Source organism: Felis catus, chromosome D2 (genome assembly GCF_018350175.1).
Source record: "Felis catus isolate Fca126 chromosome D2, F.catus_Fca126_mat1.0, whole genome shotgun sequence".
NCBI lineage: Eukaryota > Metazoa > Chordata > Mammalia > Carnivora > Felidae > Felis > Felis catus.
This window is the reverse complement of record NC_058378.1, coordinates 36,502,435-36,515,934: the sequence shown is the minus strand read 5'-3', so window position 1 is coordinate 36,515,934 and position 13,500 is coordinate 36,502,435. Positions and strand designations below refer to the sequence as shown.

The 13,500-nt window shown below is 40.2% G+C and overlaps 1 protein-coding gene across 11 annotated transcripts in view; it reads right to left on the bottom strand.

Annotated features, from left to right (window-relative positions):
• The window catches only part of LRMDA (leucine rich melanocyte differentiation associated), a 1,041,237-nt gene that overhangs the window by 260,502 nt on the left and 767,235 nt on the right, over positions 1–13,500 (bottom strand). The window lies entirely within an intron of this gene.

The following is a 13,500-nucleotide window of genomic DNA, read 5'->3' as shown; positions in this document are numbered from 1 at the left end:
AAGAAAGAAAGAAAGAAAGAAAGAAAGAAAACAAAAAAATTATTTTCAGTTATAATCATACAACCACCAATAATAATTTTTCTTACTTTGTTTTTGGTTTTAAAATAGCAATTGAAAAGAAAAATAAATTAAAATTTAAGGATATAATTCAAATGCATTTGAAAATTTCAAGAATGAACAAAGAAAAATAGTATAGCTTATGGTTTGTCCTCTATTTTAGTGTTTAAAATGTGAAATACATATAGATTCTGCAAATGGTCTCACAGAATGATAAAACTGAAATAATTCAAGACCTGTTTCTTTAATTTTCAATTATTGAACTATGTCTATTTCAAATCCATTGTTTAGATGCAGGAATATGTATTACCAGGGTTTTGAACATATTGACCACCCAAAATAATCCCCAAAGATACCAAACCACTATGAACTTACTCTCAAATATGTATAGCTGAGCTCACAGGTACTGAGGCTGCCTGTGCAGCTGGGAGTTCTCCAAACTAGAATATATATTAAAAGATAATTTTTAAGTTTATGAATTTAAAATTTTTTTAATGTTTATTTATTTTTTAGAGATAGAGAGGCAGAGTGCGAGAGTAGGTGGGGCAGAGACAGAGGGAGACACAGAATCTGAAATAGGCTCCAGGCACAGAGATGTCAGCACAGAGCCTGACACGGGCTCAAACTCACAAACTGTAAAATCATGACCTGACCCAAAGTCAGAAACTTAACTGAGACACCCAGACACTCAAGTGTACTAATTTAAAGTGTACATATATATTATTAAAATACAACATAAGTCATCAAAATTATTTAGAAGTTAGACTGAAAAATTTTTTTTTTTATTTTTTTCCAGAAGAGAGTATTTTATCACTTTCATTGCTTGAATTGCCATATATGGTGATGATAAAATATAGACTAAATTTCAGTTGGCTTTGTTATTGTTTTAAAACTCTCTGAAGCAACACTCACTGTCCTACCCTTGATACTCCACTGCCAACAGTACTGTTAATCAACTTCATCAATGGTGAGAATTATATGTAAAATAAAAATTCTCCAAGGGACCCTGACTGAAATATACCAGAAGTTTTGAGTGAATATGCTTGCACGCCAGAGAAAATTCCCAGGGACGGACCTAATTATTTCAATATTGACCTAAAATTTCCAAATTTTCTAGAAAGAAAGACAAATGAAGATAATTTATGGCTCTGAGTCTTTTATACAGTGATAAGGTAGAACTAACTTTTCATTAAAAAAAAAGTTAAACAGCTTGCATCATGATACTCTATTTCAGTTTAAAGTAAAATTCCCTTAATTCCAGAAAATCATTAACGTTCTCTGGACCAAGATAAGCCAACAAACAATATCCCATTTCTAATTAATTTCCAATTAATCAAATACCCACTTTAAGGTGAGTTTCCTCTATCAGGAGTCAGGTAAGGCCCCAGCTTTTCTTAGAAGATCTAAAGAAATAACACAGTGAGTAATATGACTGTAAGGATGTAACTGATCACATGATACCATTGATCTATATTAACCTATTCTCATTGACTGTACATCTGACTTGACTACATATATTATTCACTTGCTTTATAGCTGGTCAGTTGTATCTTAGTAAATTCAATTCCCTTTCAAACTGAAGCATATTTTATTTTCTCCAATATGTGCCTTTCTGCTACATTTTATTCTGTTTGGTATACTTCCCAATCAATTCTTTTGTGAGCTTCATTTCTTTTGGCACAAGGTATCCCTTGTTAGGATTTATTTCTTTCAGGATGATTTAAATCTATTTTGCCTGATGCTGCCTTCAAGCTACTGTAGGCCATATCCATTTCCTCACCAGTCCCATCCACTGGGCGATGTGATATGGTTCATGTTCCATCTTCCTGGTTGAGGAAAGATGTGCTTTCCTGGTTCGGTCTAATGTGAAATCTCGCTTGCTTTTTATCTAGCCTGGCAATGGCTGCGGACTGAATAATCAGAATGATGTGAAGCAAGGTGTAGGAATGTCAGTGTACTACAGGTACTCAATGCTGGTACGGGTAACTGCAGGCTCCTGATGTCCTCAGTGTCCCAAAGTCTTCTCTGTGAATAGATGCTTCTGAAATTCTAGGTATTATAGCCAATGGATGTAAAGCAGTACCACCATACCCAAGCTCTCTCTTGTAAATCCTTGTTGATTTAAAGAACAGCTGAAGTTGCCTTCTTTGGTAGTGTTAATTAGGAGTCGCTTTTAATTTGAGTTGGCCCTAGACTGTATGTTCTAAGACTTCAGAAGTTCATTTTGTACAATAAAGTTATTTTATTATTAATAGAGAAAAAAAGCAATGAAAGACATTGCATTTTAATGACCATTTTGGTATTTGCCCTCTAACTAATATGACTAGAAAAGGTCTGAGGGAAGGACACCTGGTTAAGCATCTGACTCTTGATTTCAGCTCAGGTCATGATCATGGACTCAGGTCATGATCTCAAAGTTGATCGAACCCCACATTGGACTCCATGCTGAGTGTGGAGCCTGCGTGGGATTCATTTTCATTCTCATTCTCTCTCTCTCTCTCTCTCTCAAAATAAATAAATAAACATTAAAAAAATAAAGGAAAAGTTCTGGAGAAGCCAAAGAGACAATATAGAAGAATGCTAGAAGGTAAGGCTGAAAAGGTCCCTGGAGGATAAGATTAAGGGGACCTAAGAAGCCAGGCTAAGGGTTTGTAGCCATATCCTAATGCAAAAAGTCTCAGAGAGTTTCCAAAGAGAGGTGTTGACATGATAGGAGTACATTGTTCCTATTAAAAAAAGTCAGAACTTCTTGAAATAAAATGAACCCGAAATAAACTCATGATGGCAGATGATTGTCCATGCCCAGAATGTGACAGTGCTCGAGTACACCTTGTTCAAACGGAAGGTATTTCCAATCAGAAGGAAAGAGAACAGCAGACGGGGGAGACAGGGAAGCCTTTGGAAACCAGGAAAACTAAACAGGAATTCATTTAGTAGACATACTAAAAATGTAATAACATTACAGAAAATAGATTAGAGAGCATAACAAATGCTAGCAGGATCAAATATACAAAATAAAAAGACTGACAGTATACAAGATAGGAGATCCCTCAGAGAAAGTGACCATGCCTAATTGGAGTTAATGACAGAGAAATTTGGGAACATAAACATTTAAAGACCCTTGATATAATTGGCACTTTTTTTTTTTAACCAGAGAAAATAAAAATAGTATTTCCATATTGACTCTAACGGGGCATGAAACTCAAGAAGGAAGGATGCCACTAAAAATAAAATTCTGGGTGTATAATTAATGAAAACTGACAACAAAGAACATTGGAGAAGGAAGAAGAATGAGCAAATGGCCAAAGAAATAGAAACAATCTGACTGCATGGGAAACATCCTGATGAACTCAGATTTTAAGAAGTCATTTACAAAAGCAACGCTCAAAGGAAGAAAACAAGTCTAATGTTGGAAAAGCATATTTAACAACAACAACAAAAACTCAAACGACAGAGAGAAGTCAGAATTACTAAGGTTTTGTTTTGTTATTACATTATCCATCCTGAAATTATATCTTCAGGTTGGAAAGATGAGCGAAGAAATAAAAGAGAAAAAAAAGGATAAATAAAAGAATAAAGCCCTAGAAAGTTTCAGAGATACATAAAAGGTTAGGTCTCTAGACCTAGACAAAAAGTATTTTACTTTATAACAGCAACAGAAAATAAAAATATAGATCTGATCATGGAAATCTTTATAATATTTCAAATATCAAAGAAAACAAAGTAGATTCAGGCAATTTTTTTTAGGAGGAAGGGGAGAGTCAGATTCCCATCAAAAATGCAAAAGATTATGTTAAATGTATGTTATGTGAGCACTTTGAAAAGATGCTAACAACTCCTAAGAGCCAGTGTCTTTTCATCCAGGATGATCCAGGCCAAATCAACCTCTCCCCTCCACTCCTCTTTCTCTCTGGTCTATTGTAAACAGCTATTAAACAGGTAGATCACTGAGAACATAGACATAATATATTGATTTCTATAAAACATCTCACAAAAACTCTCATATATTGCTCTGAAGAGAGAGAGAGAGAGAGAGAAAAGAAAAAAAAAGAGAGATTCTGGTCGATTTACAGCAGATCAACTACATATACTAAAAAACTGTTGTTCTTTGAATCAATGCCAGTGAGAATGGAGTTTCCTCCAGCCTTTCCACTGTACTCCGTCCTTGCCTCCAGACTGCTGAATAAAACCTAGAAATCTGTGTCCTAACAATAGGCTAAAACCAAGGACAAATAAAACAAGAGATAAAGCAAATATGCCCATGTAGGTGTGAACACTCAGCTTCTCAAGTGAGGGACAGGAGAGTTCTTCTGGGCAGTAGCTTATATAAGAAGAAAAGCCCAGCGGGCACTGGTTGACTCTGAGCTCTATTGTAGTAACCCACAGCAGATGCTCTGCGTCCTTGGAAGCCCTCCAGGCAACACTACAGGACGATCTGCATATCCTAGGTGGGGTGTGGGATGACTTGTTTTTTCCAACCCTAAGAGCTCATGACTCTAATATGAATATGAATCCCTGCCTGATGTCCTGTATGATTATTACTAAATAACCACAAAGAAGGAAATCACACAAAAAGAAGGTGATTAAAACCTTTTCTAAAGCCACTGATTTTATAACGGGCCACATACAAAAGCCACTCTGATATTTGCTCTAATTATTAGAATGCACTGGCCTTCCGATAACCAGTCTCAAGGACAGACATCCCAGCTGACCAAACCATCAGTTTAAGACAGGCAGAAAAATCCAACATCTCCCTCCCATGACAAAAGCGACCAGAATTGCCAAATCCGATATACAAAACATTTAATTTATAACAGTTAAAACCTGGCCTGTGACCAAGTCTAAAAGAACCATGTCTTATTTCACTTGCTCTTGAATATGTCTCTTTCAGAGATAAATGACTCTGCTCTTTGCCAGTTCTCTCCTCTGTTTGGTGTTTTGTTTAGCTGGGTTTGTGACAAGCCAAGAGTTGATGCATCTGCTTGAATGTGTAATTTAACTCTCTGGTCAACTTAGCTTTTTTTTTTTTTTTCCCTGACAATATTATGTCAAACAATCACATCACAACTGGCTCTGATCTCTTTGTTGTTAGCTAATAAATTAGAGAGTATTTATTATCTGCAATCCTTTTTTCCTCTTTTAATGGTGACACATTTGTGGTGAATTACAGGGCAGCTTTATAAACTAGGCTCTGGGCCAGTCTCAGGCCCTGCGTCCATGTGAACGTTCCCTCTCCCGGTTGGCCTCCCGGACTGGTGGTAAATCAAGGCAGCTGTCACAGCACACTAAGTTAGTGTGCGTCATTGGGGAGAGCAGGAAGCGTTGGGGGTATAATTCTGTCCATCAAACTAATATGTTATATCAGTAGCTTTGTAATCTTCTGCCATAACTTATGGGAAGTGACACCTAAGAATTCACTTTGAAGGCAATGTGTTCCTCAGACTTTAAGCCAAAACAGACCCGATTCACAGCAACTGTTCCTCTGTTTACATGAGTGGGTTCCTAGTGCTGGGGAATCGGGTCCCTATCAATGTGGCAGTATTTTTTACACATTCCACCACCGGCTGAACTCTGTTTACAGCCCTCATGGCAGGATTTGTAAACTTTTCAAACAGGATTTCTTCTCTTCTTTTTGTTACCCTTGCCTTAACCTCCAGTAGCCGGATAGATAAATATGCTCCCTGAATGTTATCATGACAAAGTGAATCTCTGACAGACAGGAATGAACGCGGGACCCATTTCCTTGTCCGTTCCCCTTCAACCTTTTCCTTGACAAATGCGGGAAATGGCTGCATAGGACAGAAGAAGAATACTCACATCACATGAAGGCAGCGTCAGCTTTTGTGGTGTTATTGAAAATGGCCACATGATGCTTAAAGAAGTGAGAGCAGATAACCTTAAACAGACGGTGTACTTTCTACAGCATGACATTGGAGCCACCAGACTCACATCATGTGTCCTTTAAAAGAATGCTTATTTTCTGGAATTTGCTCCTGGATTGTCCCTGTCTCCCCATCCCTCCCCCCAAACTTTCCTCCCTGGCTGTATTCTCAGCAGGCCAATGAGAGAAGCCCTTTGGGGGAAGATTAAGTAGTTCTGTGAGCTGCCATCTGATGGAAAAGAAATCTACAAGAAGCGTTCAAAGGAGCTCTTCCTCCCCCAGGCACAGAGCTAAATATGTACAGTAAAGAAATTTGAAAAATGCCTGTCCTTGCCATCCCCAATACCCCTTTGATTGATAGCAGAGAGGGTTTGCTATGATAATTTTACTTTGACAGGTCCCAGGCATAAATCCCACAGAGTTGTTGCTCTGGTTTGACAACCTTCGGAGGGCTCCAGTTAGGAACAGGAAACAGGCCTCTATTTTTCACCCTCAATGCTCCTTCAGGTGCAAAGAAAAGACCGTATGGAAAAAATAAATCCTTATCTGAGGGGGAAACCAAATTCAAAGCAGTTTTAATACTTATTCATCAGAAAGAATGTCCAACAGGGGAAGATGTGACCTCGGTCCTACTTCTTCAAACTTACATTTAAATCTTCCAAATAAAGAGATTTGAAGTCGACTCGCGACAAGAAATTGATACTCCTTTCCCATTCACATTTTGGTTTTACAAAGTTGTGTTAGTATTTTACTTCAAGGTCAGCCTTGAAACATGCCGTAATATTTTATAAAAATCATTGCTTAAAAGTAAAAATGCATTTGTATAGTAACATCCATGACTTACTATCATTTACTGAGAGCTTCCTACGGGTCAGATTTTATAACTCATCATGTCCTCTTAAACATCACAACCACCCCCAAATTAATTGGAATGTCATTTTACAAAGAGTCAAAGCCACGGATTTTTTCCAGCATTCATCTTTTAGGCACACTTCTTAAACATCAGGAGTATGTGGGAATCAGTGCATCGTCACCCAGCCATCTCCCCTACCAAGGATCTGGGAAGGGTGACTCAGCAGTGAGAAGCCTAGTCAAAGAAATCATATTTAACTGGGTTGAATCAAGAAGAATGTGTGGCATGTTAATTATACTGGAAATTAAAACAAAATTAAAATACATTAAGAGAAGAAGGAGGAGGAGGAGGAGGATGAAGAGGAGGAGGGAGAAGAAGAAAAAGAAGCTTCCTCATTATCATCATCATCATCATCTGTGACTTCCCCTAAGTAACTAGAAAATTAACCAGGACCCATCTTCCATACATTTTAGTTTTCTCCACCTAGAAATGCATTAGTGTGACCTACTGAAATTATTAAAGGGTCAAGGCCAGGCAGATATCTAAAAAGAAGGAACATTTCGATTTGCTTAAAACTTGCAGAAGCTGAAGATTTCCCTTCCAATTATCTACCTTGTACAAATGTGAGAAATGGTTTTCTCTTGGCTCTAGGGTCCAGTCTAACACTGAGAGGAGCCACACAGCTCTGATGCCCTGAGAATATATTCATCCTTCAATCCGACCACCTTGCCAGGCCTTGGCTAACTAGGTGCCATCCAAGTTTTGCAGAAAGTTTGCACTATTGAGAGGTGCCACCAGCAGGAAAGTTAGGATCCAGACTTGACACTCACAGAAAAACTGGGTCTTTAATTTAATAGGACTATAACACAGACCTTCACCCCAGGCCACGGAATTAAGCGCTCATTTTCTGGGGTCGATATTTTACAACTATACCCATTTTGTGGAGGAACTAACCATTGCCCAAGGAGCTCTAATAATTGCTACACAGGTCAGCCACAGAAAGTCAGTGGGGAAAATGAGAATAGAAAACAACAAGAAGCTCATAAAAGAAGAAGAGATAGAGGAGTTTTTTAAGTCATAAAACAGCTTGAACAAATTTCAAGAAAAGAAACTTATTAAATTAATTCTCTCTCACTCCACTGCCCCTCTAAATACCAAACAGGATGTGCTTCCTTGTAAATGTCTATAAATTTTGGGAGGAGAAAAACAAATCTGATCTTGGGTACAGAGCTCTAGGCTGCAAAGAACATGGGTGGGTTTCTGTTTCCCTTAGAGAAAGCTGCCAGGACAGCATTTTCCCATCAAGTGTTGATAAGAAAGGCATTTAGCATTTCATTTGATGGTCCTGTTGTGAGTGGGTGGTATGACATGATAAATTATGGCCAATGTCATATTAAAAGTTATAGGCCCATCTGCACATGCTCACTCTGTTCTTAAGCTGATGATACGCTATCCTGTGCAAAGCCTTCAGCTGTGGCAGATGTTGGGATGATGTTCCTCTCCCAGGACAGCTTTAGAAAATAGAATTCTCAAAGGTTTAGAGAGGTGATAGCTATCTTTGTAGCCCATAAGCAAAAATTAAACCAAACCCTAACCTTCTGCAAATTCAGCCCTGTTAAAGGTCTGATTCCCACTTTGATTCAAGTCCTTTTCCTAAAGAGCCTATCTACTTCTCTGTAATATGAGCATAAGATTTTGAGCCAGGAAGCCATTTTAAAAAGTCAGAAACAGGGGTGTCTGGGTGGCTCAGTTGGTTAAGCAGCCGACTTTGGCTAATGTCATGATCTCACAGTTGGTGGGTTCGAGCCCCACGTCCGGCTCTGTGCTGACACTCAGAGCCTGCAGCCTGCTTCAAGTTCTGTGTCTCCCTTCTCCCTCTCTCTCTGCCCCTCCCCTGCTTGTGCTCTGTCTCTGTTTCTCAAAAAAATAAAAAAAAAATTTTTAAGTAGGTAACAATCTCCTCTGCCCAAAACAAAAGAGGCACCTCTTAGAGCATAAAGAGACATTTTCAGGACTCCTAAAAAGTTACTTGGTCTTGACAAGCTACTGCCCACATAGACCAAGGAAGTCTGCAAAAAACTGACATGAAATCAACAATTCCTATACCAGGGTATCTCAAACTTTACACTATTAATATTGTGGACCGGACAATTTTTTGTTGTGAGACTGCCCTGCGCATGTTTAGCAGAATCCCTAGTCTATGCCCACTGAATTCCAAAAGCACTCACCTGTGCCAGGAGTAAAAATAAAAAAATGTCTCCACTCACAAATAAATGATTCTGGGGTGGGGGTGGGGTCAAAACTGCCCTGGTTGAGAACCACTAGCCTAGACTATTTGGGAAAGGCCATGTCACTGAATCTTTGTGAGCCACATGTTTTCCATAAAGAGGACTGGAATCAGTAGCACATATTGTCATGTGTCAAATGCCTTTCCTTATTATTGCAGAAACATGATAGGACTGAATGTATAGCAACATCCCTCAACTCTTAGCCAAAATGAAGGTGCCTTTACTGTAAGGTTCAAGTTAAATCTATCTCTGTACATGCAAAAAGAAAATAGTATCTCCTCTAAATATTTCTCTATAAGGTGAGTTTTGTTATACTCATCACTCTTTCCATAGAGACCTTGAATCTAACCACATGAGTCAGAGATTCAGTCAAGAAAACCAAACTCCAGGAGAGGTAATTCAAAAAGAGAAAATTCAATATGGGGTATTAATTCAAAGGTATTAGGGGAGCTGAAATGACAAGTAACAGAAGAGAAGGCTACCCAGGGAATAGTAGCTTCAGGAAGCTGCCACCATCTCTATTTGCAAGGGTCAAAGGGAAGGTTACTAGAATATGGGAGCCAAAGCCCTCTGGCAGAAGCTGGTCTCAGGGTGGCACAGACCCTGGGGGCTGGGACCATGGTGGAAAGTGCTTCCCACAGGAGATGGAACTAGAGAAGATACCTAGCCACTGCCAGAAATGACCATCCTAGACAGCTCTCTGTTTAGAAAAGAAAAACCTCGGCTTCTTCCCTCGTCTGCCCACCTGTAATCTCTCACCAGTGCCTCTCACTGGCTGAATCTGGCTTGTATCCAGGGGACAAAGGAGCCTGGGAAACAGTTTATGAGGATAAGCCTCTGTGACACATGTTGAGCAGAGCAGGGTTTGAGAATGGATTTGAGAGCAAACAGACAAATGACCAACATAACTATCAAGTTCAACTGTAAGGACAACTGAATGCAGTTCAGACCTGACTCAGGAAGGGGAACGAAAGTTGGATGAGTCTAAGAAATAAATTAGGCTGAGGAAAAAACTTCTCAAATAAACACCCCAAAACACTTTAAAAAGTTCCTTCTCCTTCTTGTCCTCCCCTCCCACATCAAGTTAAACTTGGAGGAGAAAAGCCTAGACTGGGATTGTTAGTAACTTGTGTGAAACTGAGTTAATGTCTAAGAAGATAATTGCTAGAAATGCTAGGCATATCAGTTATCTATTGCTATAACAAACTATCACAAGCTTAGTGGCTTATAACAACCATTGTATTTGCTCATGATTTTTTTGGTCAGAAATTTGGGCTGGGCTCAGCTGGATGGTTCTTGGGTGTCACCTGAGATCATTTGTGTGACTACAGTGAGGTGGCAGATTGGCTGGGGGCTGATTGATCCCAGGGGTCTCCTCTGGGATAGCTTCTTTGTGTTCCAGTTTATTTCAACCTCCAGTAAACAAACTGACCTGTTTGCATGGCAGTCCCAGGGTGTTCAGTGAGAGGGGAAGCCCCGATGCACAAATACTTCCTAAGCCTCTGATACATCATGCTTGTCAATGCCTGCTGATCAAAACAAATCACAGGGTCAAATCTAGATTTCAGGGGTGGATACAGAATCTTCACTCTTGTTGGGAGGGATAGTACAGTCACAGTGCAAAGGGGAATGAACACAGGAATAGGAAACAATGTGGCCATTTTAAATTATCACACTAGGTGAGTGGATTTCCCAGCAAGTTTTTCTAGACAGAGTATTCCAGTTTTATCCACACCTGAACATTTTGAAAGGAGATATAATTGTTTTCCAAACAGCAAATGTTTTTCATTCTTACAGAGGCACTGGTCTCTAAAAAAATGCTCCCTCAAAAAAGCCCCTTTGACCAAACTCACTCCATAAGAGTCTCATAATTAATAGCCAACCATGTCACCTGAAGTTAAGGATGTTGCCTCAAATTCAAATACAAGTTCAGAGAAGAAGACTCAAGACTGCCTCCATTTTCCCTGTGCCTTAAAGAAAGGGAAATCCAGATTTCGGCACAGGATTGCAGGGAAACATCAAACTAGGAGTCAGAACTATGGTTTCATATTCTGGAACCAATCATCTGTGTAAGCCACTTGGGTAAGTCTCTTCTCTCCAAGTCACAATTTTGCAAATTCGGAAGTTTACTCTGGAACAGCTGGGGCAGGAGTGAGAGGTAGAGGGGGAAAGAGGGTGAGGTGAATCAGTTGAAGCTGGCTGGTGGAAAAGAGTACAGTGTGAGGGGGTGTGGGAACCTGGAGAGTGCTACTTGTTCGCGGCAGTAAATTCACTGTTTTCCCTAAAATATGTTGGCACCTGATCTAACTGCCATCCGTCACAAGATCACCTCCAAGAACTCATCTGGCTCTGTTTTCTGCCTCTCCCAATCTGCTTCCCCACATGCCTCTGCTATACCCAACTTTGCATGGAGTTATCAAGTGCCCCTGGTCTTCAAGAAAGGGATGCTCAGTTGCAATGCAAAAAAAAAAAAAAAAAAAAAAAAAGGAGCACAGACACTCGTCCCTTCCTTCATACCATCTTGTTTCAATCCCACACACCCCTTAAAGTGGGGTTGCAACTGACAGGCTTTTACTTTTACATAAAAAGTACCATTTAGACTGATCCAGGCCCATAATTCTGCTCCACTCATTCCTATCGGTGCTTCTGGAAAAGCTGCAGACCTGACACCAAGATCCTATCACAGCCCACAGTTAGCTGTGGGTTAGTGTAACCTTCCCTGGGCCCCTGCTTCCAAGCCCTTCTTCCCCCAGGGAAGACATGTTCCCTAAATATCTGATTTCTACCCCCTTCATTTCAGAGGGAAATCTCAGGTTAGAACTCTAAAGAAAATAGGTTGTTTGGTCTGAAATATGAGATTGGAGGAGTTGGAGAAGCCCAGCAACTACTGCAAGGTCCCACTCTGAGCTGGTAGGAAACTGCATGGTTAGAAATGTGTTCTTTGATATGACAAAGGCAGTTTCCAAATTGGCCTTTTGAGGTCCATTGCCTCAATGAAACCCACCAGGATCTCTTCACACCAAAGTCTTCTTTCCTGCCAGTGAGAATTAAGTGGGCCTTCCATTCTCTTGTTTGGTGAGTAATAATATTGCAGTGGAGCATGGGAGCTGAATGGCCTGGATTTTTAATTTTTTTTAAGTTTATTTTTGAGAGAGAGAGAGACAGAGAGAGTGAGTGGGGGAGGGGCAGAGAACGAGAGAGAGAGAGAGAGAGAGAGAGAGAGAGAGAGAGAGGGAGAGGGAGAGGGAGGAAGAGAGAGAATCCCAAGCAGACTCTGCAACTGCCAGCACAGAGCCCGGTGCAGGGCTTGAACTCACAAACCACGAGATTAGGACCTGAGCCGAAATCAACAGTCAGACACTTGACTGACTGAGCCACCCAGGTGCCCCTCAACTGCCTGCATTTGCATCCTGGCTCCATCATGGGAAATCAAATGCTGGGTACTTTGGTCAAGTTTCTCAATCTCTCTGTTCCTCTGCTTCCTTGGCTATAAAAAACTGACGCAGGATTGTGGTGGTGATCAAGTGACAAAGTACTTGTAGAGGCTCCAGTATGTGGCACATAGTAACTGCAACAGTGTTAGCTGCTGTCATCATGTCTGTATTATATTGCTGATAAAAGTGTTATCTCATATGCCTCCTTTATAGTACTTGCATTTATCTAATTAGATAATAAGTTCAAGAGCAAAGATGATAAATATTTTTCCTATTTCTTTATCTCCATTCTCCTCCACCCCCACTACCACTCTCCATCAGCCCAGGGCCTGGTATACAATACATACCAGGGGGTAGGGACAGGCAAGTGGGGCCTAACATCATGGTGTAAGAGGAGGATGCCATGAAGTATGGGCTCTAGGAGAGACATGTTGTTATTGAACATGGCTTTTAATAATTACTAACTTAATAATTAGTTCAACTTACCAACTATCTCCTTGCCTCGGGGTTATAAAGTATAAAACGGGAATAAAGTTTTGCCTTAGAAGGTAGCTGTGAAGACAGATCCTTCACAATGTAGGGCTCACATGGGCAATCAAAAAATGCTCATTTCCTTCCCTTTCCTTCCGCCTCACCATTAATAAATTGATCAGATCAGTGCTGGGAGACATGGAGAAGTATGAGGAAAGCAGCCCCAGAAGAAAAGGCAAAGAAAAGGGGCTCAATGTCTCAAAAGCAAATACCACTTGACCTCATAACAAGGTCCCACCCTCAGGAACTCTTCTGCCCGCTGAACTGGGTTCAAAATGCCATTTACAGATGGTAAAACTGTCATCAACATAGATTCCTCAAGAGAAGCTGGGAGTGGAAATCTCAGGGTCCTTAGGAAATCTGCAGTTCTCCCCTTGATGACTGCTGAGGCTCCCGATGGATATATAAGACAACACCCTACATTTCCCTCTAAAATTGTCTTCCCTTCTTGCCTTC